Source organism: Anas platyrhynchos, chromosome 4, assembly GCF_047663525.1.
Source record: "Anas platyrhynchos isolate ZD024472 breed Pekin duck chromosome 4, IASCAAS_PekinDuck_T2T, whole genome shotgun sequence".
Taxonomy (NCBI): Eukaryota; Metazoa; Chordata; class Aves; order Anseriformes; family Anatidae; genus Anas; species Anas platyrhynchos.
The window spans coordinates 11,420,603-11,448,003 of NC_092590.1; the positions used below are offsets into that span (position 1 = coordinate 11,420,603).

At 37.6% G+C, this 27,401-nt stretch overlaps 1 long non-coding RNA gene across 2 annotated transcripts in view; it reads left to right on the top strand.

Annotated features, from left to right (window-relative positions):
- LOC110353574 (uncharacterized) overlaps nt 1–27,401 on the top strand; it is a 164,140-nt gene that overhangs the window by 66,081 nt on the left and 70,658 nt on the right. For both annotated transcript variants that reach the window (XR_011808863.1, XR_011808864.1), the window contains exon 5: nt 19,725–19,835. This is a non-coding gene — a long non-coding RNA (uncharacterized lncRNA). The remainder of the gene's footprint in view (nt 1–19,724; nt 19,836–27,401) is intronic.

The window sequence follows — 27,401 nt, forward strand, 5'->3', positions numbered from 1 at the left end:
ACAACCCACAGAAGGGATATTCTCTGACATCAGCTTTCCATCACTTCTAGAAGATGGAGATTAGTTAGCGTCCTTATTCCAAATAGCTGAGGACACCTTGTGAAGGGCCTTTTAGTACCTTCTAAATCAGTTACTGTTTGTGGTAAATGATAGCCTCATCTTGTGCTCTGGTTAACATGTAGTAAAAAAGACTGTCACATGTATTCCCTATTGAATGCATCTTCTGGATGCATAATATTATGGTTACTAATTTATTTTTTCAGTAGTTTAGTTTGTAGTGGGATTCATACCTATAAGTTTATTTCATTTAGAAGTCTCTTAAATAGGAAGATGCTTGGCTGCTTTGTAGTTCCTTTTTAAAATTCATTATTATTATTATTTTTTGTTTTGGCCATTGTTCAGCCTTTCTTGCTTGTGCTTCTGAGATTTATTTATTCTGTTTACTTCTCTACATGATTCAAAATATTTTAAATGTCTTGGCCAATTCTTAAATGCAGGATTGGTGCTGTCTTGTTTTCTCTTGTTAGTCTCACTCAAGACTTGGAAGTGAGAACGAAGCGAATAAAATATCTGTGACAAGGAAACTGAAAAATCTGAATCTAAAACTGTAGCATTTGTATTAATGGGCTACATTATGATGTATTTACCCTTAAATCTATTGCATGAAACAGATATAATATTATTTTTCCATTCCTGCTTGCTCTTCAACAGACTCTCCTGCTGCTCTCTGGAGATTAAAGAGGCATGATGCCTTTGGACATGTTTGGGTTTTTCATTAGCTGAAACAAACATTAATATTAATTTCTTACTTTTTTTATATGACAAAATAGATACGGCAGTAGTTGTGGTAGCAGGTCAATGTTTAACAAAAAATAAAGTCAAAAAGGGAATAGCACTAGTCAAAAATATAATGAAAACATAGTTGTGTTAGTTTGTTACCTTAAAAGCTTGTTACTAACAAGAGTGGGCTGATGAAACATCTCTGTCAGTTATTGAAGGTTATTCCCTCCCATCTGAAGAACAAGAAGTGAATTGCACTGGAAAGTAGAAGCAGTGTTTATTTTTCTGTGATGCTTATGACAGAATAAGCATTTCCTTTGGAAATGTTAAACAGTAAACTTTTTATCCAAGAAGAGAAAGCCTTGTTTCATTTCTGTATTTGGTAGCAGCCAAATATCGTGTATTAAAAGCAAAAAACGTCTAAAACAGTTGAAATGTTGCCTCTCGTTTTTTCTAATAAGAAAAATTAAAAAGCAAAACAGGCATTTACTGAGAACATTTGATTTATCAGTCTCATGAAGGGAGAAGTGTTTCTGAAGACGTTTATTAAGCAGTTCAAGTTTGGATGAGGATGTGTGAAGCAGCTGAAAGAAACTGGAAGCCCTAAGGGCAGTCAGTTGCTGAATCTCCCTTGAAAACTTAGACTCAAACTTTTTGTAGTTGATGTTATGCTTGTGATTTCTACCGGGATTTGATTAAGAGGTGCTAGTGAAACAATAACATATGCTGCTCCTCATTACAATTCCCACCCAGTGCTGCAGATCTAAGGAGCAGTAATTTGTCTGCAGGAAACTAATGTTTGGTGAGACTGCTGGTGGGGGTACGGGAGGAGGAGAGTAAGAGCATTTTCAACTGGGAGAACCCAAACATTTTGGAGTGCTCTGTCAAATAAATAGTACTTTTGCTTCCACCTGATCTTACCGACCGGTCTAGGCTTAAAAATCTGACACGAGTGTGAGGCAGGGCATAGGGCTGATTTCCCATGCTGGAAATGAAGAGCATAATCCAAACTATACCTTCTGAATTTCTGATGGCAATATGTATTTCTACTGGCAGAGGAAGGAACTTGTTTCGGAGTGATCTGTTCTGATATGCAAAGGAATTATTTTAGATATAAATGATTGCCTCTTTGAAGCCCTCTAACAAAAGGAGCGGGGTGTTTATTTAAATTTCAGTGAATCATTTGGACCGTGAGATGCACAACCTGTTAGCTGCCCACTGTGATTTTTACAGGACTTTCAGTCCTTGCTTCCTTCCGTGTATTCTTCTTGGTTAATATGGTTTTGTTGAGAAAGAAAATCAATCTGTTATTTTAGTGTTTTCCATAGAGAATTTATCCAGTATTGTATACAGCACACAATACAGTCTATGGAAAAAGAATTAAATTACAGTAGTTCTTGTTTCCTAGGCGCTGTTACATCTCCCAAATAAATGAATAATATGGGAGAGCAGAGTCTCGCTAATCTGCACTCAAGGGAGAATCTGCAGATTTGATTAGTGAGGTTAGAAGGCTGCCCACCTGTGGGTAGTGTCGTGGTGGGAGGGAGCAGAGAATTTTTCAACTCGGAATCTTTTTCTGATGCAAAATGCCCCTTTCTCATTGTTATGGGGTTGAGATCTTTATTTTATTTTATTTTATTTTTTTTTCCCCATCTTGTCCCCCAAAGAAAAACTACCCCTGTTCCCAGTTCCATACCGGTGGCTGGACGAGGATGAGGGTGGGTTGAGAAAGACTGAGCTTGCCCCACAGGGGAAAAGGGTGGCTTTCCTGGGAACGTGGCAGCGCAGCGCAACATGCAGTGCAGCTCAGTGCCTGTTTGCAGGAGCTCAGTTTGTCCATGCTGGAGGCTTCTGGCTCTGTGTGTGGCATTCCCTGTTCTTCTCTATCAGCATGTGCTAGCCAGCTGAGAACTGCAGCATCGCTGAGGCAAAAGCAGTGGTCTTGTCTAACATTAGTGCCTGCAGCCAACAAACCATGTATTTGTGCCTCAAGAATTAAGCTCAGTGGGGCTTTGTCAGTGTTAATTAGAATTACTGCTAGGGTTTTCCACCTGCGATAGTAGTACTTGACTCTACCGTGTTCAACTGCAGGGTGAAATACTGAGCGTTGTTATCAGGCTCGATTTTAATGCACTTTCCAAACTGTCAGCATTTAGAAAGGTGATAGGCAGAGAAAAAATGATAGGTGTTGGTAAGGGATTACTCCGATTATCTATAGGAGGAATGAAATGATGATTTTGTATCAAATCATTGCCAAAAACATCAGTCCCCTTTTCGCCCATCCAGTAAAAGCAGACTTTGTCTTTTCAGAAACAGGAAAACATGAATCTTCCATCCTGGGGGAAAAACGATCCTGCAGGCAGCTAGACCAGCTGCATACTGCTAATTTTGGGTTTTGTTAATGATTATGAAATGTAACAAAGACAACAAAGAGAAAATAGCTTTTTGAGTTATAAAAGGATCGTTTTTTTCTTGCAATGTACTTACATACTTGTATACTTGCAGCTGCAATCTGTTTTGCAAAATTACCATATAGTTTACAAGAAACAAAACAGCATGCTTGGATACTGTAATGCTGAGAAGCAGCAAATTACTTATAAAAGATGTACCTAGGAAAGATTTTTATTAGCAGTAGCATTTGAAGAGCTTTATCCACTGAATAAAATTGCAGTTTAGATAAACTGAAGTTAAGTAGCTGGTGTGCTGTGGCCTCTGTCTGTTCCTATGAGCCGTTTCCTCTTGCTCCATCACCTCTCTGTTATAACTTGCGTGGCCTCTGCTCTTACATTCGCTTTGTAAACTCCTTGGGAAAGGCACCAGATTTTCTGTGTGTCTGTAACACAGCTTGGAGGGAGTGCCGGTCCAGGATTATCATAGTTTTTTATCTGTAATTTATAATTTGTTATCATTGTTGAATTATTACAATCATTGTTGAATTTTACAGTTGTAAAGTATCGCGATTTCCTCCTCTCTGTAGAAAAACAGGTGAAACTTCTGGGCTAAAATACTTTTTAAATTAAATTTAATATATATTTTCAAGTTAAGTTGTTAGAAAAAGTCTTACAGTGTACTGTCTATAACTACGGAGGAATGAGTGATAGTTTATCCTAAATCACAGACCTTGCAAAGCAGCAAATTCCAAATGATTAATGGGAGTTTCACACAATGACATTGCAGTGGTAAGCACGGGAAAAAACATGTTGGAAAAGAGAAAAGAAAAACAAACAAACAAAAATCCACCCCTTTGTCTGGACCCTGTGAGCTCAGGTTTTCCAGAACTTCTCTTCAAAAGTAAAATATCTGGTAGAATAAACTGTGAGGGACTTCATGGCCATGAGGCTGACTGTAGACCTGGAGCTTTGGGAGGAGAATCCGACGGTTTGTCCCAAAATGATCAGCAGTGCCTATCTGGTTTTAGGAGTAAAATTCATTAGGATAAAATTAGCACAAATAATTTATGTGGGGAGAATGGATCACATACTCTGCTATTTATAATAATACTTATTATTACTGATTTAGCAAGATGTAGGTGTTTCCAGTTGTGCTTTCAATCCAGCTAAGACAGAATACAGTAATTAACCTCTTGTAGTTCTGTTACAGATTGTGTATGTGTCCCCCTTTCCTTAGGACACTAAAACCACTTCATAGGGAAGATAAGATTTTTAGCAGCCTTATCTCTTTACTTCTTGGCCTCTGTTTGTCATTTACATGCTCTGCATTTTTCAGGTACAAATGCATCTGCATGCACTATGGCTGCATCAGAGCCAAAAATAGTTCTAATTTCTTGGTTTATACAAAAAGTAGAAGAATTTCCATTCCTTTGGGGAGAGAGATGTTAGAATGATTCAGGCATACGTTGAATTTACAGTTCCAAAATAAGGAAGAAAATTTGTTCCAACTCAGTGTTTTGTGGGCATGGGTAAAAACTGAGTAGGAATTGTATTTAAATTGAACTATAACATTTTATTGCTCCAGGAATTTCTACTCTTTAATCCAGCCTTGGATGATATATATATATATGTATATATTTGAAATAAAAGCTTTTACGGTCAAATTTGTGGTTTATCTACATCAATCTGGCTTAATCATTTGAAAAACAATCCTTTAAAATAACCGTGTAATTAGACTTTTACAACTACGGGTGCTAGCGATTATCAGTGGATGGCATTGACTTCAATAGGCCATCCATTCAAATAATTGTTTTCAAAGGAAATTAAGTGTTTAAACACTCTAAAAGGATTTATGTTTTATACTTAAGGGATATTCCCCAGCTTGTTAGAGTTATCACAGGTGAAAAGTAAAGCAGTCTGAACACAGAAATTAGGATAGCCCAAACGTGTGTAGGCACTCTGGGGTACTGCCTCTGGTATTACATTGGTACAGTTCCTTGGTGCATCTTAACTTTTGTTTTTGCAAGAAGCTGTGCATTTTAAAGCTGTCAGTCCTGAATATTCAGGAGAAATACAGAAGAGCACTGGAAGCCAGTCCCTGCTTTGAATAAATGGAAAAGGGAGGAGGTTACCAGGTGAGCAAATGTGGACCGAAGCCTTACCCTACATGCTCAGTTGAAGCAGGCAGCCCGAGCGCATCATGTTACTGCTAAATTCAGAAGATGTTTCTACCAGACAAGGTGTCGGGAGGGAGATGGCTACTTGCAGCTGCAGGACCACCTGGGGTGACTCTCAAACAGAAAGGAAGCCTGCAGGGGGTCTGTCTGTAAGCACGCATGTAAACCTTAGCAAGAAAGTAAGGACGTGCTGCCCTGCTGCCTAGTGGCATTGCTGTACTTGATAAAGATGATCCCAAACAGAAAATGGAGAGGCACAGCTGGGCTTGGGCTGGTAGTGAGAGTTGAGCAATGATAATGTTTCCTAACATGAGTAGTGCTCATTCAGAGCAGGAGGCTGCAAGGGGGAGGCTGAGCTCAGTTCTGAGCATTTCAGCGAACCGCTTGTTCTGCCCTCACTGCTTTATCTCCTCTCCTGAGAGTTTAAACTTGCACAGACTCTGTACTTGTTTTCATTCCTCCTTTTGGCACTTTGGCGATTTCTCCCACAGTCACTGGGAGCTCCTCGAGTTTTCCTGTCCCTTTTATCACAGCTCTGCACTTGGCTGGCACTTGGCTGCTCTACATGCTATTCATCGGGCTGTGGTGTAGCAGATAGAAAAGCTAGCAAGCACTGGACTTTTTGAACTAGCAGACCCCATAAAATATTCTGCACAGACACATCTTAAAATATTATTTTGAAATTGAAGTGAATTTTTTTTTGAAGTTATCAACCATTTATAGAGTGTAGATAGCTTAAATAGCCAAATAAAAATTTGTTGTGACTATAAACAGATTTAATAAAAATGAGCCTCTTAAGCCAGGAATGTAATGTAAGTCATCCCATTCCTGTGAACTCATTTAGTTTTCATGAATAGCAATTTTACAGTGAAAAAACCCATTCATGAAAGATCTCTCAGTCGCTGTAGAGCCAGGAGCTGGAAGGGAGGCAAATACTTCTTTAATGTTTTAAGAAAGAGCTAAGGAAGAATTGTTAAAACATGAAACATAATTCTCAGAGCTCAGTGGTATAGATAGTGTAGAAATTAATTTTTAAAGGGGCAATCAGTCATTTAGACAAATATGAAGACTGAGCCAGCATATTTCCACAAAGGCTGATTATTTCCTGACAAATCTGGCTCAGAAAAGACTTCCAAAAATCGTAGGCGTAATGCAGAGAGTACACAGATAGTTATAATCTGTGTAGATCTGGAAAATACATTTAATGCAGTGCCACGTTCTGGGTAGGGTTATTCATTAATCATGTACAAAATTTGTTGTTTTTAAGGACCAAAAATCTCACTGCATGATTGAAATCACATTGGGTTTTGTTGGGGTGTGCTTGCCTGGAAGAAATGGGTCACCTGCTGCAGACTGCATTTGGTCATGTGGGGAAATCCAGCAGACCTAGAAGTGGGCTGAGGGGAATGTGGCCAGGCAACATCACAAAGTGATGTACAAGGCACCTGATTGAGCCTGTGTGCACTGAAGAGCTGTCTGATGGATAAAAACCAATGTGATTGGTTTGTGTGTGCACCAAGCTATGGGATTTAGAAGGTTTTCTGGTCTTTAGTCTGTCCTGACAAAAGGCATCTTAAGCCTTAGCTCATGAGAGCTAACTTTACATGCTCCGTGTCAACAAACAATGTCAAGATAAAGTGCTAAATCCAGACAGACATGAATAGATTAACTGTGAATAGATAAATGTCATTAGCTTTAAATCAGTCAGGTACGTGACATGTCAGGTAAGACCTGTGGCATCAGCCTAAAAATAGACGTCAGTGCACATATATGCACATATAATGAGGAGAGTTTCCAGCCACCACCATATCGAGAGGACAGTTGCCAGCTGTGGAGCAGCACTGAGATTATGGTGTGACCAAGACTAAAAGGTCAGGGGTACATTGATAAGTATAAATACAGCTCAAAGCCCTAAAAAATACACATCCTCTTACACAAAAGCCTCCATTTCTTCATCTTTACATCCTGAATTCTGTCTGCTGCTCCTCATACTTGAGGCAGCAAAACTAATATGTTAAACAGCTGCTTTTCTCTCTCTTTAAAGCATATTTTAATGTATTTCCTATGTTGCTATGTATTTCCTGTATTGCTATATATACTTTTCTTCAGTAAGAGGAAAAAAGATTGCATTGCAAGTACAACAAAGAAAAGGGCAGGTGTAACTTATCATCACTTGAGCTCTACCAAATTTCATACATCTGTGTCACTGCAGGACACAGCCAGATGATATTTTGGGGAGTTTGTGTCGCTCTTCCTCATCAGCTGGCAACCCCCCAGCTATTTTTCAGGTGTACAAGCAAATTCTGATGTTAGCTGTCATTTGTCCTCAACTTAGCTTGCCTTCCTAGGTTTCCGTGTTATTTGCAGCTTTTATTTTCTTCTGACATCTTCTCCCACAGCAGTGTTTCTGTAGCATGCTCTTTGTATTTTCTCTTGCTGCATGTTGTGCCTGTCATTAATGTGAACATAAACACTGAGGCTCTTAACGATGGCTTTGAGCTGTAACTATTTAATAATAAAAAGCTTTATGTGTTATTAGTGCTCTTACAGCGTAGAGTTGGGAATGGCATAGATCAGAGGAGAACATCTCTCCACTGAAGATGTATTCCCAGAGAAGGCGTCTTGTAACAACCAGTCACGTCCCGTGAATCTTGAAAACTGTGCCAGCCTGAGGATTTGGCATTCACACAATTAAAGCGGGGTCAACATTTTGGAAACTTTAGCTACCACATTGGTAGAAATAGCTACGATTGCCATTGCATTATTATTAATTATTGTTATTGTTATTATTATATTTTAAACTGGCGTATGATGCAAAACCAGATTCATCATGAGTTATTTATGCTAAGGCTGGCAGTTGATGTTTTGTTAAGCATAAGTTTCTGTTTGGTCCACACCATGCCCAGAAGGAAGCTGCTGTCTCTCTTATGCAAAGCTGCAGTGTGAGATTTAGTTAATGTTATCTTGTGAAGATCTACTTCTGTAGTGTCTTATGAAATTATGATTCAAGCTTTTGTATCGATGGATTAATTTCTCATTGTCTTCCATGGAGTGGGAAAAATCCCTTCTTTTTATAGCTCATTCATTCTTACATTTCCTTCGGTGTCATACCCCTCGCTATTAACTCAAAGGCTCCTTTTATTTTATATGCCTTTAAAAAGCAGCAGGCTTCTCTCTTAATCAGTGTTGTCGAGGTTCATCGCTGGAGGGCCTAGGTCATTAGTAATAAAGGTCATTACTTGATGTTTCCAACACAGAGAGACTTTCAAATGATCCCTCCCTCCCTCATTTAATCTCCCAGTGGCTAGAAACAGGTCTGGCCTCCTGTTATTAAAGCTATTTTTTATTTTTTTAAAAAGGAACAAACTAGTGAACTCCTGAAAACAAAAGGTTTGTAATTGTAGTGGTATGTGCACAATGTAAATGTGTGACAGAGCACACGAGACCTGAAAGCAGGGACGCAGGGCAAGAGAGGCAGACGTTTGCTATCACATTCACCCCAGGTTCCTCCAAGGGGCTGAATCAAATGCTGAAGGAAAATCCCACGGAGCCCCGAGGCTGCCATGTCACGCCTGCCCTCATTACCTTACTTCTTAGCCTCGTCTGATTCCTAGCATCCTAATTGAAAAGACACTTTGTAGTAAAAAGATGTGTTTGAATCACTTTGAAAGCCAAGCTCCTCTGGTATTTTTCCCAGCAAATGTTTCTCTTGGATCTTTGAGCTTATTAAACAAAACGATCTTCTGAAGCTTCGTGGAGAGCAGGCGTAACTCTGCTGCCCCCGAATAAGGGCAAAAATAGCAAATTGTAAATGCAGTGTTTTGTCCAGGGTTTTAAGCAGCTTGGCTCTGAATGTTAACTTGTTTCTCACGTTTTCCTTCCCCTTCTTCTTTCATCTTCTGTCATCATCACATCTGTCTCCATGATTAAACAAATGACATATATTTAGTGGAGGTTTGTTTTTGTTTTTTTTTTAATTTTAGTTTTATACTGAGAATTTTTTTTTTTTTTCTCTTAAAAAAAAGTTGTTTGTGCAGAGATGTGAATGCTCTCTTAGAGTGGGGGAAAGTATTTATAGTAGATCTGGATAAAGCCCTATTCTTGCAATTTTCGTTCGATAAGAGCGAGATGGGAGAAGAGAGTGCAAATTTAATTCCACTTCTTTATCCTCGTCCCCCTGCTGCTTCTGTTTTGCAGCGCTCAGAGAAGTGTGTGGCTGTTGTTTGCTGGTGAACTGTAGATTTTCTCCTGAAGTATGTGCCGTCTGAGGCTTTGCTGAGAGTTATTAAAATACTTTTGAGGGGTCTTTGGGAGAGGGGGCAAGTTAAATGCATGTAACTTGAGACAAGGGTCACATTTAAGGGGCAAAGGGTGACCTAAGGCAAGCACTAATAACTCCTGAAGTCTACATTCATTAAACTTTTGGACAAAATTTAAATTTATTTGGCCACCTGTGTCACTGCTGGGTATTCTCCAGCTTTTCAAATACCTTCCCTTGTCGAAAGGAGCACAGTGAAAGAGGAGCTTTGCGTAAGCTGATCCCAAACCCTCCCACCTCGTACCTTATCCTCCCTTTCCTTGATGCAGGACTGTGCCCAATAGCCTGTAGCATAATTCACTTTTTTTTTTTTTTTTACTTTTTCTTTCTTGTTTTAAAGAAAAATGCTAACGGAGCAAAGCTTATTGGAAAAATAACAAAAAGAATGGTCAAACAGACACGTGGAGGGAAGATAAATGTCGATTCTAATGACTTCCAAGAAAATAAATGTTTTGTCAATTTAAAGCCACCTTGCTTCTCCCAGAGCTAGCTTTTAAAGTATTGCTTCATAAATGCAATTCTTGGGCACACACGCAGTTTGTGGAGATCAATGATAAATCATAAACAGTTGCATTTTGAAGAAAGCTTTCTTTCTTTATTAAGAAAGGTAGCAGTATTCACGATTGCTCTGTTATGCTTTGTACATTCAGAAGCTGGCCCTTAATAAGACTCGGTAGTGATGTTTTCCACACGTATTCGTAGGGACCTCAAGGAAGCTTATAAATGCTGCTCTGTGGGTTGGTGTCCTCATTGTGCGGATGGGTCACTTGTGGCAGAGAGATAATAAATGACCTTCTCTGCTTCATATGACAATTCTGTTTGCCAATTTGCAGGTCTTTGCTCATTCCAGGTTTCAGAATTTCATTTAATCTTTAACATGCCTATTTTGGAGACAGGCAAAGTTAAGTGCTCAGTGGAAGGTGAGTCTTGGGAAGCTCTCTATCAGTCCAGCAGAAAGCGTGTTGTTATTTTCAAATTCACTTGATGTACAACTATTCTGTGCTGACTTGCAGCAAGAGGAGCAAAGCAAACCAAATTAAGTGCTTCTTAGGGGGATCACCTTTTTACATGCCCAAACCTGATATGGGAGATTAGCCTTTCTCACTGAGAATTGCAGAGGATATTAATTTTAAGAGGTACATTTCTGAAGACTCTTCTAAACAAAGCAAGAAGTCATTTTTATTTCTCCTGAAACACAGAGGTGCTCATGCATTGCAGTGTTACTCTGCTCTGTGGCATGTAATTTCACTGAGTGGAATCACATCGGGTAGAAATAGCCCCATGATATTCATTTTCTAAACATAATAATTTGTAGAATTGGTAGAATTTGAATGATTTGTTATTGGCTAATGCTACCGCTTCCTTGTCTGTGCAATTAGATATTGTCTTGTTTTATGGAATGCTTTATTTCTTTTTTTATATTTGTTTTCATTAATAAGTAATTAATTTAAAGTAAAATGCAAAATTATGTGGATATTAACATACGTGGTAATCATCTGCATACATCTGCCTACCACCAAGCTGAGGAAGTGAATAGAATATCAATACTGAAGGCACATTTCATAAACAAGAACACAGCATTTATTTGTAAAAATAATTATAGCAAAATAATCCCAATTTTATTTTAAAATTATGAATTAACGTGCATTGTTTCCATAAATAAGATAATAATAAAAATCTCTGTTCCATATTGAAAATAGAAGTATTTCTAACTGTACTTGTTTTATTAACTCATTAGATGCATTTTTTTTAAATAAATAAAAAAAAAATATATAAATATATATATATAAAATATATATAAATATATATATATATATATATATTAAAAAAAAGTATATATATATATTTAGTCCTGATTAAAACCCAGCTGCCTTTAAAAATCCCATGCAAATCTAGGTCTGTTAGAAGGAAAAGAAATCACTCAAGCAAAGTGCAAGCTGCTGCCCTCAGGTGAATCTGTAGGTGTAATAAAATGAAATTAAGAGTAGGAAGCTGAAGAGGCTACAATTATCGTTCACTGTGAGTGAAAGTTTCCTTTGCCTGGCACAGCCCCTGCACAGGGCCCGATGAGATTTCCCCAGCCTAGCTGATGGATTTTATGAAACCGAAGCACGCTCTACAAGGGGGGGAGAATCCTGCAGCAGGACGATGAGTGAACTCTAATTTATTTATTAATTTATTTATTTAAGATTGCATCAAGCTTACAGAAAGGTAATCAACTCAAAAACAACGGGGAGCTTGTTGTAAGCGGTACCTAGAAAGATTGGTATTTAGAATAATGCAGGAAATATTTGCTGTGGGTGTAAAATTGGCTGCCCAGGCAAAGCTTTTAACGAGCATTAGTGCCTGTTAAATCATATAATCATTTACCTCCAGTGGCTTAGGTCAATCTGTATCCTTCCACAAAAAGATAAAAGCCAATTGATGCATTTTAGGCTGTAGCACTTGGTGAGAATGGGTTGCGGGTGTGTTGTTTTTGAGCAAGCCCTTGTTATTTATTTATTTATTTATTTATTTATTTATTTATTTATTTATTTATTTATTTATTACCTCTGAAATGTACTGGTCAGTGTTGTGATACCTTGTTATAGCAGGCTGCCGCAGAACAGTTTCTGGCATTTACTTAGAAACTCGTGGGGTTTCTTCTGATGCAGCTTCTGATTTTTCTGGTTGAAAATGACAACAAATACAACAAATGTGCCCAAGTCACACTTGCATTGCCCAGCTAGTGGGCGATGCAAGTCACCACTAACTGCTGCATTCATTTTCATGAGGCTAGTTGCATTCAGCTGAAGTTTTATGTGTTGCAGGCAAGATAGAGTTTCTTGACCTAAGAATATGTTTAAGGATTTAGCCCTGCACCATTTTCCTGGCTGATAACTGCTTGTTAGATGCCTATCAGATCAGAAAAAAAATGCTGGTGTTTTCTATTAGAGACCATTATCAATGTAGCCATAGTATTACCCTGCACCTTAGCAAGCAGGCACCGTGATGCAGGCTCTGTAAGATCATTTGGGACGTCTAATTCATACCAAATTGAAAAAAAAGAAGAAAAAAAAAAAAAAAAGAGGGAGGGAGGGAAGGAGGAGGTGTATCAGAGTTGAATCTTTGTGTAGCCAGTTGGTAGTAACCTAGGATCTTGTACTATGTAGCCTTTTGTGATTGAGCAGAGACTTAAAACAGATTTTCACTGGAACTTGCATTTATCCAAATATATACACTACCAGTATTGCTACCAGCTGCTGAGCAGGGTTAAAATGAACATCAGGATTTAGAACTGAAATAACCGTGTAATCCAGCTGGAATTTTGAGTAGGGTTTAAGTCTTGATCCAAAACTCTCTGTTCATACTTGCAGACTTTGATTCACATCTGTTAACAGTGGAGCAACAAATGTAAATTGTCATTCTGGTATCAAAAACAGAATAATTTTTTTAATTATTATTACTATTATTTTTTTCCCTCCCTTCCCCTCCCTTCCTGCACTTAAAGTTTTGCCCTTATAAGATTATGGGTCTATTGTATGGCTGCTCTACTATTAACCTGCACTGGCTCTCTTTGGAGCTAATGAGCGGGGAGGATCTAGAAAGAGAAGTGAAGCAATGAAGATCACATTAATGAAATCCATCTCCAGAGCTGTTACAGGCTTCAAACAGAATGGGAATAAATCGGGGCTCAGGACTCTGGAGTGTAAGAAGCTGTAAAAATGTGATATTTCTGTTTTCTTTAGGAGGTACCATTAAATTCTTAATTGCTCTGCCTGAATGCGCAGTTTAGTAGAAATTATGCTGCTGTGATGACAGTAGGGATAGCCTACATATTTTTTCACAAACTCGTACTGTGCCACCTTGTCTTGCCTTTGTTTCTTCTAAACCATGTGTCCTTTGCTAGGCTTTCAGCCAGTGTGGGGGAAATGCTGATTTTCTCTCCATCTCTAACGTGTAGTTGGAAGGTTTTGGGTTTTCTTTTTAATTTCCCTTAGGTCGAAACAGGCTTCAGGACATAAATCAAAGATACAGCTTAGATTCTTATTTAGGTCAATAGGGGTGGAGGGTGGGGTCTTTTCTTTTAAGTCAACTTTTAAGGCCCTTAGAATCTGTTGAAGCTGTGTGGGTGTAGAGGGGAGCAAGATTCTTGGGATATCACCAAGGACATCTCATGAGCCCAAGTGTTGCTAACAGGAGGTTGCTGCTGAGCAGGGTTTGGTGAGTCACAGTTGCAAATATGAATACTTATAGGGATATTTGGGCCAAATATATCAAAGTGTCACTGTAGGGCCTACTACTACTGTCCACTTCAGTGCTCTGCTAAATAACTGTGTATAGATGTAAGTGGAGAACAGGTTGGTTACGAAGCAGGAATTTAACAAAGGTAAGTCATCCTCACTGTGTCTTTTGAAAACATTTGACTTAAACAGCATTTTCTAATTTGTTGCGGCTTTGTTTCGATGCATGAAGGCATGATGTATGTAGTCATGATGGCCACACCAGTAGTAGTCTAACAACTTTCTTCTTTGGGCCAGAGCTTTCGGCCAGTTGGGGCTGAAAATAATAGAAATGGTCTAAATTTAATTACAGCTTCAGTATCTTAGTGCTCTAGTGAAATGTCAATCTGTCGCCTACATTCTACCTCCCAGTTAAAAAATAAATAATAATTTGCTGGCAGAAGGTGGAAGCCATCTCAGTGTTAGACACTTTGGAAAAAAAAAAAGCACATGTTTCTTGAAGATTCAACAAATAGCAGATGAATTAGTTCCAAGTAGGTTTTGTTGCTGGTTTTCATCTCTTTTTATTTATTTATTTATTTTTCTTCACTTAAAGGATTTAGGGCTAGGTTACTGGTAGATCTGAGATTATGTTGTGGTCGCTTGCTGTCTCAGTAGCTGCCAACCCAAGATTTGTACTCTAATCAGGTGAAATGTGAACTTTCTTTTGGTCCACTTGTTATTTCCAAATTACCTGTCTTGCTCTTTTAAAGGTTTCCTTTCAGCACACCTATCTAAAGGGGCAGTAGTATAGGGCTTAATAACAGTATTTTCCCCAAACATTTTGGAGCAGATGCAGAAAATCAATTCACACAGTCATCAGGTCCAAGAAATGCATTTGATATCAGTGAAAAATACAACTGAAAACAAGGGTTTGTTCACTTCAGATTTCTGGAGAAATTACAAATGACGTTATGTGTATCCAGACTCAAATAAGGATCTGATATTAATATCGAGGTTCCATTAGAAGACCGATGTAGGATTAACAATATCAGAACTAACTGGAGGTTTTCACACAACTGAGCTGGGTATTCTTTTCACATTTAAATACTGCAGTATTTTCCTGGAGGATCTATTAAATATTTAACTACAGCATTTGTCACCCACTGGTTCTTTAGGCTGGCACTTCTTCTTTTGACTGAGTCTGTTCTACCTTTAGCAGGGCCAGTAATGATACTAGGGTCTTTAACGGGGAAAGACATTAGCAGAAACCATAGTAATTGGCATTTCTTTAAAAGAGCATTCTGATTTTCTGAAATGAGCCTTTGGTAAAATTTGAATTAATGTGTCAGAGTGACATCAAGTAGAGTGGCAGACATGAGCCATACTGTGTTTGTCACTTTTGATTTTTGGCAGAGAGAGGGAAGGCTATGGAAAGGAGTTGTTTGTTAGGTTATTCAATCAACCAGTTTCAGTGGCTCCAGGAGAGTTTTGAATGTCAGCCAGCGCTCCGGAAATTATTACTATTATCCAACATTGGTTACTTCTGAAGCAGATGCTATCGTGCTCCTATTCAATAACATATGTGCTGTTTTATTTCAAATCACCACTACCTGAGAACATAAATTTTGGGGAGATGTTTTTGCTTCAAGAGTAAGCCTGCATATGGATACAATACTTATTTAATACTATAAATGTTTGTGCATCTCTGTGCTGTGCAAAATAGCTTTCCACATAAAAAAATGACAGATTTTTTTATCTGTCATTAAAAAAGCAAATCTGGTATAGAAAACAGTGTTCGTCTAGACAAACCCAGGCCAGCTTCTCTGTAGTTTAAGGTGACATTATTTCTGCATGTTCTGTAACAAGTTTTGTTTGTGATTTCAGGGGTATAAAAAGAGAGGATGGAGGAACAGAAAGTCATTGTAGGATGTTAAGGCAGAGACCAAGGTAGCTTTCTCTTGAATGTGTCCAGCTTGGCTTCAGCTACCTATATAAGTGGATGACTCCTGCCAGGGTTCGCGTGCAGCCCTGCCAAGCTGGCATTTTGGCATGAGGATTATAAGTGCCATAACAGATATAGAAGGGAATGGTAGGAGGAGGCTTGAAAACAGTAGAGGGAAAAGAAAAGGAAACAAATTTAAAATAATAAAAAGAAATCAAACAGTTAAAGGGAAGTGTTATTTTGGAATGCCTACTGATTTTACCTAATGTCTAGTAGGGACTTTCCATGGAAAATGTGTAGCAAAGCCTTGGTATTCAGTGAATGCAATGATAGGCAATATAAAGCAGTAGATATATAGAGCTCAACTCCTAAACGTTATAGTAACTTGCATTAGTAAAATACGTAGATGAATAGGTAAGGAATAGAGATGATATGGCAATCTGAAGGTAAAGAGTAAAATTCAAAGTCAGAATGAAGTGTACTTTATGTTAAACGCCTATAAAAGGTATGAAATGCAGGATAGTTGGCAGCTGAATAATGTAATAGAGCAGGGATTACCGAGATATCATACATTTCAGAGTCATAAATATGTCTGAGATATGCTTAAAGTACCTTTTACAACATTTGTCTGCACTTTTTTTCCCCGATGAAACGTTTTTCCTTTTGAAGGGGTGAAAACGTTCATGAAAAAGTTTCATTTCCCTCCAGAATGTAACTTTACAGGTACACAAATCCTCTGTTGTTTCTAGGTATATATATATTTTTCCTTCTCCTATTTGAATTTCAAACTGAAAGGGGGAAAAAAAAAAGTGGTGCAAATGTTTTATTTACTCAAAATCCTCCAGGGAAAAATAAGAGTTAAAATAAATCTTACTTTGGTTCAAAAGTTTTATTTTGATTTCAAATTTGTACTATCCCCCCCCCCCCAATTTTCCTTTGAGTAATACTTTTCAGGTTCATTGTCTAGGAAAATTAAATTATCATAACAATTTTTTCTTTTTCTCTTACTGGATATAATATGTCTGACATACACACACACAAAAATTGCGCTCTTGGAGGAAAAAAAGAAAAAAAAGTAATGAACAATTATAATTAATTGAAAGTGTAGACGGTAAAAAAAGAGTATCAGAAGTCAGGAAGATCAAGATGTGTATATAAATATTTGCATATGTGGTAATAAAAGGTACTGGACTTTGGATGCTAAGCATTCGGCTGTGCTTCTGGATTCAGTTACATTTTCCAATTTTTAAAGGAATTATAACTTATGCTGTGGTATTGCACAGAAGCAAAAGTCCTGGATCATGGTCAGACTGCTAGGTGAAGTTAGGTAGAAAATTAAAAGATGGTCCAAGCACTTTTCTCTATCAGTTCTTCTTTTTTTTTTTTTTTATATATATTAATATATTTTGGTGATTTTATAAGAGTCAGAAATGTAGCGTGGTGACTTCTGGGATGAGTTCACTAGAAATAAAGCCACATGGACAGACTGCTGCATCTTTGTAGCCTTCAACTGAGTTAGAAGAACTCTGCACTGGTGTAAGCAATTGCAGGGTCTGGCTTTTGCAGTTAGGACTAAAAATTCCTGTTTTGGGTGTTAATCTATTTATATATGAATATTGAAAGGTTCTTAGAGCATTAAAAATGGAGATAGATAGCATTCTGAAGTTGGATTTGGGTACAAATCTATTTTTAAAATCTCTGAGCTATGAGGCTGCAGTAAGAGACAAACAATGAGTATATGGAGGAGTTGTAATAAGAAGAGGGAGTGAAGTGACCATGTAGTCTTTAAAGAGCAAATGTATGCTCTACTTTTTCAGTGCCCTCAGTGCTCTGCTTTCATTCAGCATCACAAAGAGTTTCTCTTAACGCAAACACTGGTTGCTTCTCTCTCTGGCGTGTCCACCCACAAGCACGTGGCAGCTCAGAGGAACAGCAGCTATCACTACAACTGTGCTGCTGCCCCAAGTTCTTGGTTCCTCACTGCTACCTGTGCTCGCATCTACCAGCATGAGGTTGACAAAGACTTCATCTGGTTTTCAAGTTAATATTAATAGTCATGGGTAATTATAGGCATCTCTAAATGACGCATGTCTCTAAATGTGTTTTTTCCATTCCTGTGCTTACTAAGGTGCCTGAAACACTCAAACACCTCACCTCCTCTTGTTTTGAAGAGCTAGCTTGGAGCAGGCTCTCATCCAGAAGCCCTGGTTGACACGAGTTGGCTCAGTTTTTGGAGCTGTCTCCTTGTCACCTGTGGGGACTCTTTTCTGTACCCACAGGTTGACAGCAGACCTATCACCCCCAATTCAGCATCTTTTCCTCTCATCTTCAGAAGATTCCCAGTCCTCTCCCCCACTATTTCTTGAAAGGCTAAAGAAAGAGAAGAGTCTCAGTGTTTGGTAATAAAGCACGTGTTATATGCTTCTCTTCATTCCTTTCAGCAGCAGTTCAAGGACTCGAGGTTGCAAAGACAGATAGGTACAGAATAAACAAAGATGACAGGCAAGGAGAAAGCATCAGTTAAAAAGGGCTGTGGGGTTTTTCATAACGTTTGTCACTAGATGTAAGAAACTTCATGTAATTTATTAGCTTCCCTCTTCCCTTTTTTTGTTTCCCTTCTGAGGAAAAGCCTGTGATCTGATTGTTTTTAGAAGCTGCTGCTATTGGAAAGGATGCTGAGAACTCCCATGGGCTGCTTTCTCATAGCAAGGAAGTCACGTGTGTCAGGTGGAAGTCTGACCCAAAAAAAAGAAAGGGTTATTTCATTTTCTGAAGCTTAAGAAATATGTATTTCCAGTAGAAGGTGACAAATTCCAAATGAAATAAACGAGTTACCCCTGGCAGTCTTGCAGTTCACCTTGGATGCATGCGTGCGCTCCATTTCAGTTGCCGTCCCTCCTCCCTCCCTCTCCCCAGCCTTCCTTTGTTGCTGACTTCAGACCTGGTGTTCACCAGGCTTGTTCCCTTTCAAGGACACCACAACACAATAAAGACACAGGGCAAAGTTTCCATACGGTACAAATTTTTATCTGGCTTCACAGAAAGAGCAAAGCTCATGAGAAATGCATGGAAATAATTGTTAAAAAAAAAAAAAAAAAAAAAAAAAGCTGATCTGACTAATTTACTGGGCTTGACTTGTCTGGATGTTGGAGGGGAAACAATCATACAAATCAGATTTTCTGCCAGCAGCACGTTGCTTTGCCAACTGTGGTACCCAGGTGCAGGTGCCTCTTTCCAAACGCCTGACCATTAGAGGCTGAATTACCAGAGTGGTGAGGGAGACGGTCTGCAGGAGCTGGAAATACAGCTGCAATACTGACAAATCTGTCCTGCCAGCCACTGGAGGGAACTGCCTGGGCACTTCCAGGAAAGGAAGCCTTTTCCAGTGATCTCCGTAAAAGTTGGATTGAACTACCTAAATTGGTTGTTAAAGGAAGCGAAACAGTAAGGGGATGAAGTCAAGAAAAAGGGATGTTCCTCTGTGTATGCTCTAGTTTTGCAAAAGCCTGGATTCTTCATCTTTTTTTTTTTTCCCCCCCCCCTCAAAAATGGAGGCAGTAGATACACTGGAAAGAATTGTAAGGGGAAAAAAAATAAACAACAGTGGGAAGAAAAACAAAGAGATAGAGGTTTTAGTTTTAACCGCATTTCATTCCTCTAGTTATTTTATGTATCTAATTGCCTTATTATTCAAGCTTATTATTCAGACTCCCAGATGAAAATCCTGGAGACAAAAAGGATGTGCAACCATGCTCATGTCTTCTAGTTTCCCTATACCTCATGTCTCTCTAATTTTGTTTCTTTAAGAAAATAGGCTTTGTTAAAAAAATAATAATAATAAAAAAAGACAACAAAAAGTTTGGATTGCCTTCACTAATTAAATTTCTCATAATTGACTTCATGTTTTGATAGGCAATGCTTCAGATGGAGGAAGATGTGGATGGCACTGGATTCCGTGGCAGAAGGAAAGAGTGCAGGAGATTACTCCCCAGTTCACTTGATTTTTACCTGATGATTTACAAGGTATGTAAATGAGGAGACAGCCACAGAAGGTACCTTTAATGGCATCTTAATGCATCATAGAATTTACGACAGGGCATGAATAGCTTGTGCACTCAACTGTTGGAAGCAGATGCTGCCATAATTCTACTTAATACTTAAAAGCAAAGTAAAGCATATTGTTTTTTTGTAGAAATGTTTATGAAACATTAATAAGAATAACATGCACCATCCAGTGCTGGACATATACTGTGAAATCCTCTCTTATAAATATTAATGAGGGTGACATTTGGGTTCACCATATAAATTGATTTAAAGTAGCACTTCTGAGATTCTCTGTCATTTCTTCCCTTTTTAGTCATATTGGGATCCTTAAAAGAGAGGTAGAATAGCAAGGATTCTGTATCAAATGTATCTAACATAACAGCATCTTTCAGATAGGGAAAGACTTACAGCTAATCAGGTAGTAGAACAGGATGTTTAGTAGTTTGAAACAAGGACTTTTCACTCATATTTTGCTACTGGTACGAAAGGCATTAGTGAACTTCATTAAATCTGATGTCATGCATATAAATATATACTTTAGATTATATTTATAAAGATAAGTATATATGTAAAGATATATATAAAGATACAAATAAAACCTTGTTTTGTGATGGTCTTTATCTTCCCTATAAACTCTTGCAAAAGATACACTTTTCTACAGGCTATTGAAGTGTTCAAATTACTTGTTAACTATTACAAGTTTTTTTTTTTTAATTATTATTATTATTCCCCCAAGGAATGTGGTATATTTGCAAAAGATGCCTTTGTCCACTTTTCTGTATAAGTTTGATTTACTGATTGCAAATATTATAGTCTTTCTTTCTCTTCTAAGTAGAATGCCAAGGCTTTCCATCATGCTATTTTCATTAGGGTGACAGCCTTTCAATCCACACATCTCTGACATTTTTGACAATGGTACTTGGCTGCCAACAAAATATTTTGCTACCTTTTTCTGGTTAAAATTGGAGCTTCAAGCTGTGCAATTTTTTGTTTTCCTCCCTCTGACTTTCTCTTTTGGCAGCTTAAAATCTGTCTTAATTGCTAATTATCCTTTAGTATTTGTGGTCTATTTTTTCATAATATCCTGCAGTGGACAGAAAAATGTTAAGGTTTTGTTGCTGTATCTTTTATTTCATATAAAGAAGTAATTCTTGGAAAAACTATACACTAAATCTTAAACTTCTTGAAGAATACTGCAAGTGGTTCAGTGAAATTGGATGTAGCAGGAGGTATGCTATTTATGAGCTTCAAACGAACCACAATAAAATATCTGAGCTTGAATGAGCACCTTAGTACAAAGCCTTTGGGAAACATCTCTGGAGATGCTTAAAGCACTTGGGCAAGGTGAAATGTCTACTGGAGCTTGTTGCACAGCAACCTGCCAGGATCTGTTCTAAACATTGTAAATCGTGATAATTTTAACTGTTTGAAAAATGGGCTTTTCTCTCCTTGGAAAGGTATGAATTTCTGGTGAAAAATCAAACTGTCATTTTTTGGTATAAATTTTTAATATTTGTATTTGGGATCACTGTTGTGATATCTCGGAGGAGTCATACTTCAGTGGTTCATGTGTCCATCTATATTGCTTATGTACTCCAGCCAATTTACATATTCCAGAAGGCATCACAGCCTTTCTTTCCTTCAAGCATCTAGCACCTATTGAAGAATGAAGGTATGGGGTAATTTATCTCTAACTGCTGTGAAATGCTCTAGTGACATGTCTAAATCAAAAGAGTTTTATTTCCCAGATATTGTTTTGATGGAAAAATGTGAAGAGCAGACACTTAAATTTAGTTGAACTGACAGTTTCCTGTCAAATGGTTTGATTCTGTTGAAAAGCACATGGGTGCCACTGGCTCTTGCAACATCCCTGCTGAGCTGCTGGTTAGAGACGGGGAGGCTCCAATGGCATTTCTCGTGATAGTAAATAAGAAATTTGTGTGGAGAATTAACCCAGGAAGGGAAGGAAGCCCAAGTTGTTCTTTTCAGGGTGGAGTTGGAGCTATGAACATGCAGAGTTCTGCTTGTCTGCTTAATTCAGTGGGAACGTGGCTATTAAGAGTTATAACACACTAATACGATTTAGTTCTCTCACTTTAAATGTAGTTTCATTAGGGAATCTACACAGTGCTGGCAAAAATTAATACTGACTTAATGATACTATGTAACGAAGTTATATTTCAGAAAGAACTGACTGTTGCGCATTTAATCCAGCAATATTTCTGAAAGAGAATGAAATTTCTAGCCTAGTGCATTGTAAAGTTTCTAAAAGTTAAAATGAGGTACATTTCAAATACATGGGAAGGAAACTAAATAAAAAAGCAGCTGAGTCATAGTTTGTACTCTTGGAGAAGTATGTAAATATCAGTTTATTTACTGTTTTCTATGATTTGATATTAAATAATTTGTTTGCTAATAGGAGTATGGAAGTGCCCTAAATACAAATAATGTCATGTTAGTTGAAAAAAAAAAAGTATATAAGAGAAGTTTTGATTTAGTACTGGCAAGGGATTTGAGAGGTTAGGCAAAGTGACTGAAGGTATTTTCCATCTTTGATGTGTAAAGATCTTATTCTCTAATTTCATGAAGCTTGGCTCTGATATGAAGTGCTTTTGAATCACTTGTTTTCTTCCAACTAAATCTGACTGAGGTGTTATATGATTTTTTTTTTTCTCCCTTCTACTTGTCTTTTTTCTCTCTCTGTCTCCTTTTATTTTTCTTTTCTTTTCTTCATTTTCTTATGGTGGGAGCCAGAGAAGATAGACAAGACAAAGTGGATAGTTAGTGTACTGTAACTGTAATAATGTGAGAGCTCGATTAAATTTAATTAAACAGGTTTAATGACAAAAATGTTAATGCTGTACTGGTTTATTATTAAGTTCAAGCCTTAATGTGATTATTTTTACTAATTAATTCAAGGCTGCTACAAGCCTTCAGTCTGCAAATTATCTTGATTACAGAAGACCCCTGAAAATGAAGAATATCTATCAACATTTGTGGTCCTTGCACTTGGTGCTTGTAATCAGGATTTGACTCATTGCCACAGAAAGGGTTTGAATGATCCAGCAAGGAGAAGCAAAGAATTGTATAAACCCTGTCTGGATGGCAAGCTCTTTATAATGTGTGTGTGTGTGTAATAAGAGAAATTCAATTACTTGGCAACATAGGGAGTTTACCATTTGACAGAGTCCAAAACAAAGAAGCTCAAAATTATAAGAAAGGGATAATAAAGCCCAAAGCAAAATTCACTCTCAAATAATTATTGTTCTCATTAACTCTTATTGAGTTCTGCAAATGGTATTAACACGCTGATATGGTAATGCTGTGAATATATTCCATTAGCAGGATATACCTGCTAAGAAAATTAACATGTTCTTGCTTCTAGGTAGACTGTCACAATTCCTGCTACTTTCCTGTTAATTTTTTAAGGAAAGAACAGAAAGTGAAATGTTATACATGTACATAAAGGATCCATAAGGATCCACAATTATTTAGAGAGCTTCAAACTCTTTCTGTAGCACTGTGGGTCCCTTGTTTCTATTTTGCATGCTTGGTTAAAGGGTTTACTCACCCCTGGTAAAGGGCAGGCTGCATTTCTAATTTCCAGAGATTTTTTGAAAGTGAAGCTTCATATTTGCTGAGAGTCCCAAGAGGCACTGAATGAGAGAGGTGTTCAGGGTGCTCTATCACACTCCTCATTTTCGCACGGACTGCCCAAGGACAAGAGCAAGAGGGTAGCACTGAGCCAGAAAGTCAGAAACTGGGTGAGGTACTGCAGCATTTTCTGTCCTAGTGTACAGACCATTTTATCAGTAGAAATGTGGGCAAAATGCAGCAGGAATGGGGAGCTGCACCCATCCTTGTTGGCTCTGCGTTGGGTTTGTTTCTGGCCCCCCAATGTCTGTTCACTTCTGTCTCATGAATGTTAGTAAAGTAAATCTCACACCTCTGACAGCATTATTGATGTGCTAGCGCCAGATTTTTTCTTTTACTATTTTACCTGTTAACCTTTTTTGTTATAGGTGCACATTGCAGAGGTGGGTAGCAACTAATTCAGACAGGTTCTCTATTCATGATAGATGTGCTGATTTGCACCGATTTATTTGAAAACTCATAATTAAAGTCTTGTACTGAGGTATTCAACATTATTTTTTTAAGCGGTTGTATTAGTTTAGACTGCATTTGTGTTTGATGCCATCAAAAGCCTAAATTCTTCACAGAAAGAAAGCAAATAGTAAAGACTATTATACCAATTTCTTTTTTAGATAAGTAGTTAAGTGTTTGGAAGTTTATCTAATATCAATCTAGGTTTAGGGAACCTTTTTGTGATCAAAAAGTATGCCTTTCAAATAGTTCTGGAAGCCAGAAAACACACACTTCAGTGTTATTGAGACATCCTCCTCTACCCCTAATCGTCTGAATTCGTAAATGGACTACAGCTTGCCTCTTGCCCTCCATGCAGTATAATCTCCTAATGTGTTAGAGCTACAAAATTGGGTAAGAAATCTTCCTAGAACAGGCTGGAAGCTTTTTATACATCTGAAGCTTTTCTGTTTCTGATCAGATAAAGAAAGTCAATGAGGCAACAACCCCTGAGGTAAAATAATACAGCTTTGACTTTCAAAGCTACGCTTAAAACTGTAGCATTTAGATCTCAGAAGATTCTGGTATTACAGCATTTCTGTAGTCCTAACTCAAACCAGAAGGTTGTGCACTTGCCCATAGACATGCACTAACAGATCACTTGAGACAGAGAAATAGTTCAACCCTTATGCCTGCAGGAGAAAAAAAAAATCTGATTCCTGTAGACCTTGTTTTGGGCAATATCTCACCCAGTTATTCATCAGATTTAACGTGGCTTTTTAACAATAAAAGTTGACTGAAAAAAGGTTGCTACCACATTCCTGGTGGATTTCTGGGGGACTTGCAGGATCTATATGAGAGCACATTTTGTCATAAGTATTTTGGGTTTAAGTGTTATTGGCCACTATTTTCAAGCTTAGGCAACAGAACTTTGGATCACCTTGGTCTTTAGGTTAAATGAGATTAATTATTTTTTTTCTTGATATTGCCATGTCATACTTGTTTTGTATGAGAGTTACGTTGTTTGTAAATAACCCATTGAATATGATTTAGTATACTGAAATTTCTACTGGTTTTCCTCTCTCTTCACTACTTTCTTTGATTGATGGACAAAATGAATCAACTTGTTTAGTTGTGTGGATTTCTTTCTAAATTCTCTGAAGATTTATGCATACTGTGAATAGAATTTGGCAACATTTTTCAGGTCTATGATATTCAAGTAAGATGTACATTGTACTCTGAGGTCAGAGAATACTTTCAGAAAGAAAGAAAAAAGAAGAAAAGGTGCTTTTCTCCCTTGAATTTTATTTTGCAGCACCAAAGTGAGTGCCAGCACATCCTCTTTCAGCTATTCCAAGTGAGATTCAAATGCCTGGGACATTGAGTGAATCCAAACTCTTCCAAGGGCTATGAATTTTAGTGCAAATGTGAATTATGTGTAATGGTGTTGGTTCCAAGGGAGCAGTAAAAATCTCTCTTATGAGAAAAAAGCTAGTGTTGGTCTGTCTTTGATTACAACTTCAATAGCAGACTACAGGCCACTAGGTTCAGTCAAATAGCGATCTTATGTCTGGAAATGCAGGAGAACATTCTCAGCTTGAGGCAAGAGGTTTCAGCAGTTCACTTCCCATTAGGAGGAGTTGGATAGCTAAACCAAAAGCACCTCCAGTTTGAATATACCCCTGAAAATCATTTATGAATATTGAAAACATCTCAAAATTTTCATATGCCTTTCCCCAGTCGGTTGCTGTTTCCATTTGTAACATCACACGTGGAAATGGGACATTAGCTGTGCCATTTGTAAAGGCACAGGTAGATTACAGATGTTCAGCTTTGATCTTTCCTTAGATACATGCTCAGAACATAAAAATATCTTTGGCAGATAAAAGGAAGAGCCAGCACATGAAATTTTAAACCAAGAAGGACCTATGAGATCATCTGGTTTGATTATCTGCATGATGTAGTCCAGAAACGCTCATGTAGTAACTTGGACATTTGGAACAGTTTTGCAATGAAGACTAAAAGTGATGTTAGAAACAACGCAGATTTGACTGCATCAAGTGAAATGCATGATGCATGCTTAATTTCAAAGAACTTAAAACCAAAAAGGAAACCTTAGGCTACGTGTATTGATTTGAGTGATTATACAGTTAGTTTTTCTTGAAGCTTCTGTGAGTGCCAGAAAAGAATATTGTTTTTATGTTTTTATGTTTTTATTTTTTATTTATTTTATTGTCTTCCAGAAAGTTTTCAGGTCAATCCTTTCTTATTAAAAGCCTGTGCATAATTTCCAGTAAAGTATTGGGATAGGGTAGGGACGGGAGTGATTTAGACTTTTTGTCTGAAGATGTTCCACTGTGTTCAATGTAATTCAAGGTTTATGAGGCCAAAGAATGATATCTAAGATCTACTGGATAAGTCTGTAACCACTGAGGTTTGAGGCAAAAAGACTTTTATTCTCATAATTGTTTGAAAATCTGAGTTATTTTATTTTATTTTATTTTATTTTATTTTATTTTATTTTATTTTATTTTATTTTATTTTATTTTATTTTATTTTATTTTTTTTTTTTTTTCTGTCCCATGCCATGTAAAAGTATGTAACAACTGTCTGAGAAGAGACTGGAATTGAAGAGTCTCCAGATTCAAGGTTTATTTCAGGCTGTATAGCCATATTCAGTCTTGCTCTCACTGTCTTAAAACTTGATTGTATTTACATATATAAAATATGTATTTCATGAAGAGTTGAACAGTTTCAGGAAGGAGAGGTGAGTCTGTCCTGTCCAGCCTCCTGGGAAATGTGAAATATGCACTGGGGAGGCTGCAATTTCTCTTACACCTGGAGGGTTTTAATTTCAAAAATGTAGATGTTTATGGGTTGTACAGGCTTAGATGATCAGTGGCCAGGCAATTTGAGAAGCAGTTTTGGAATTAGGGCAACACAACGGGAATTCGGTTGGATTTAGGTAACCATCTCCTTAATGTAGCTGTAGGGTCTCTGTGGATAAGGTTATGTAACTATGGGTGGAGAATTTAAGTGCAAAATTCCTGCAGTTCTTAGTAATAAGAGAGAGGAGAGAAAACGGCATATGCTTCAGTGCATACCTATGATAGCTAAGAGGTTTTGAAAGAAATCTGAGGCCTATTTAAGATTATCCACTGTCACAATTTATACCTGCAGACTGAATTATTATATGTACATATGTACTGAGATTTCTTTTTATGCATTTTTGTGTAGTTGCTTGATATGAACACATAAATCTGTGTGGGATGCATGAGCAGGTACAGAAGCAATTCGAAGCCAGTACCAGGAAATTGTTTTTCCTAAAAATTGACCCCCAAATGTTTCAATTTTAATGCAGCGAGGACCTAATTCAAACTTATGCCTGTCAATGGGGAGATTCTCATTGGTTTAAATGGACTTTTAATGAGACTTCCAAATGCCTGGGGAAAAAATGCTTTA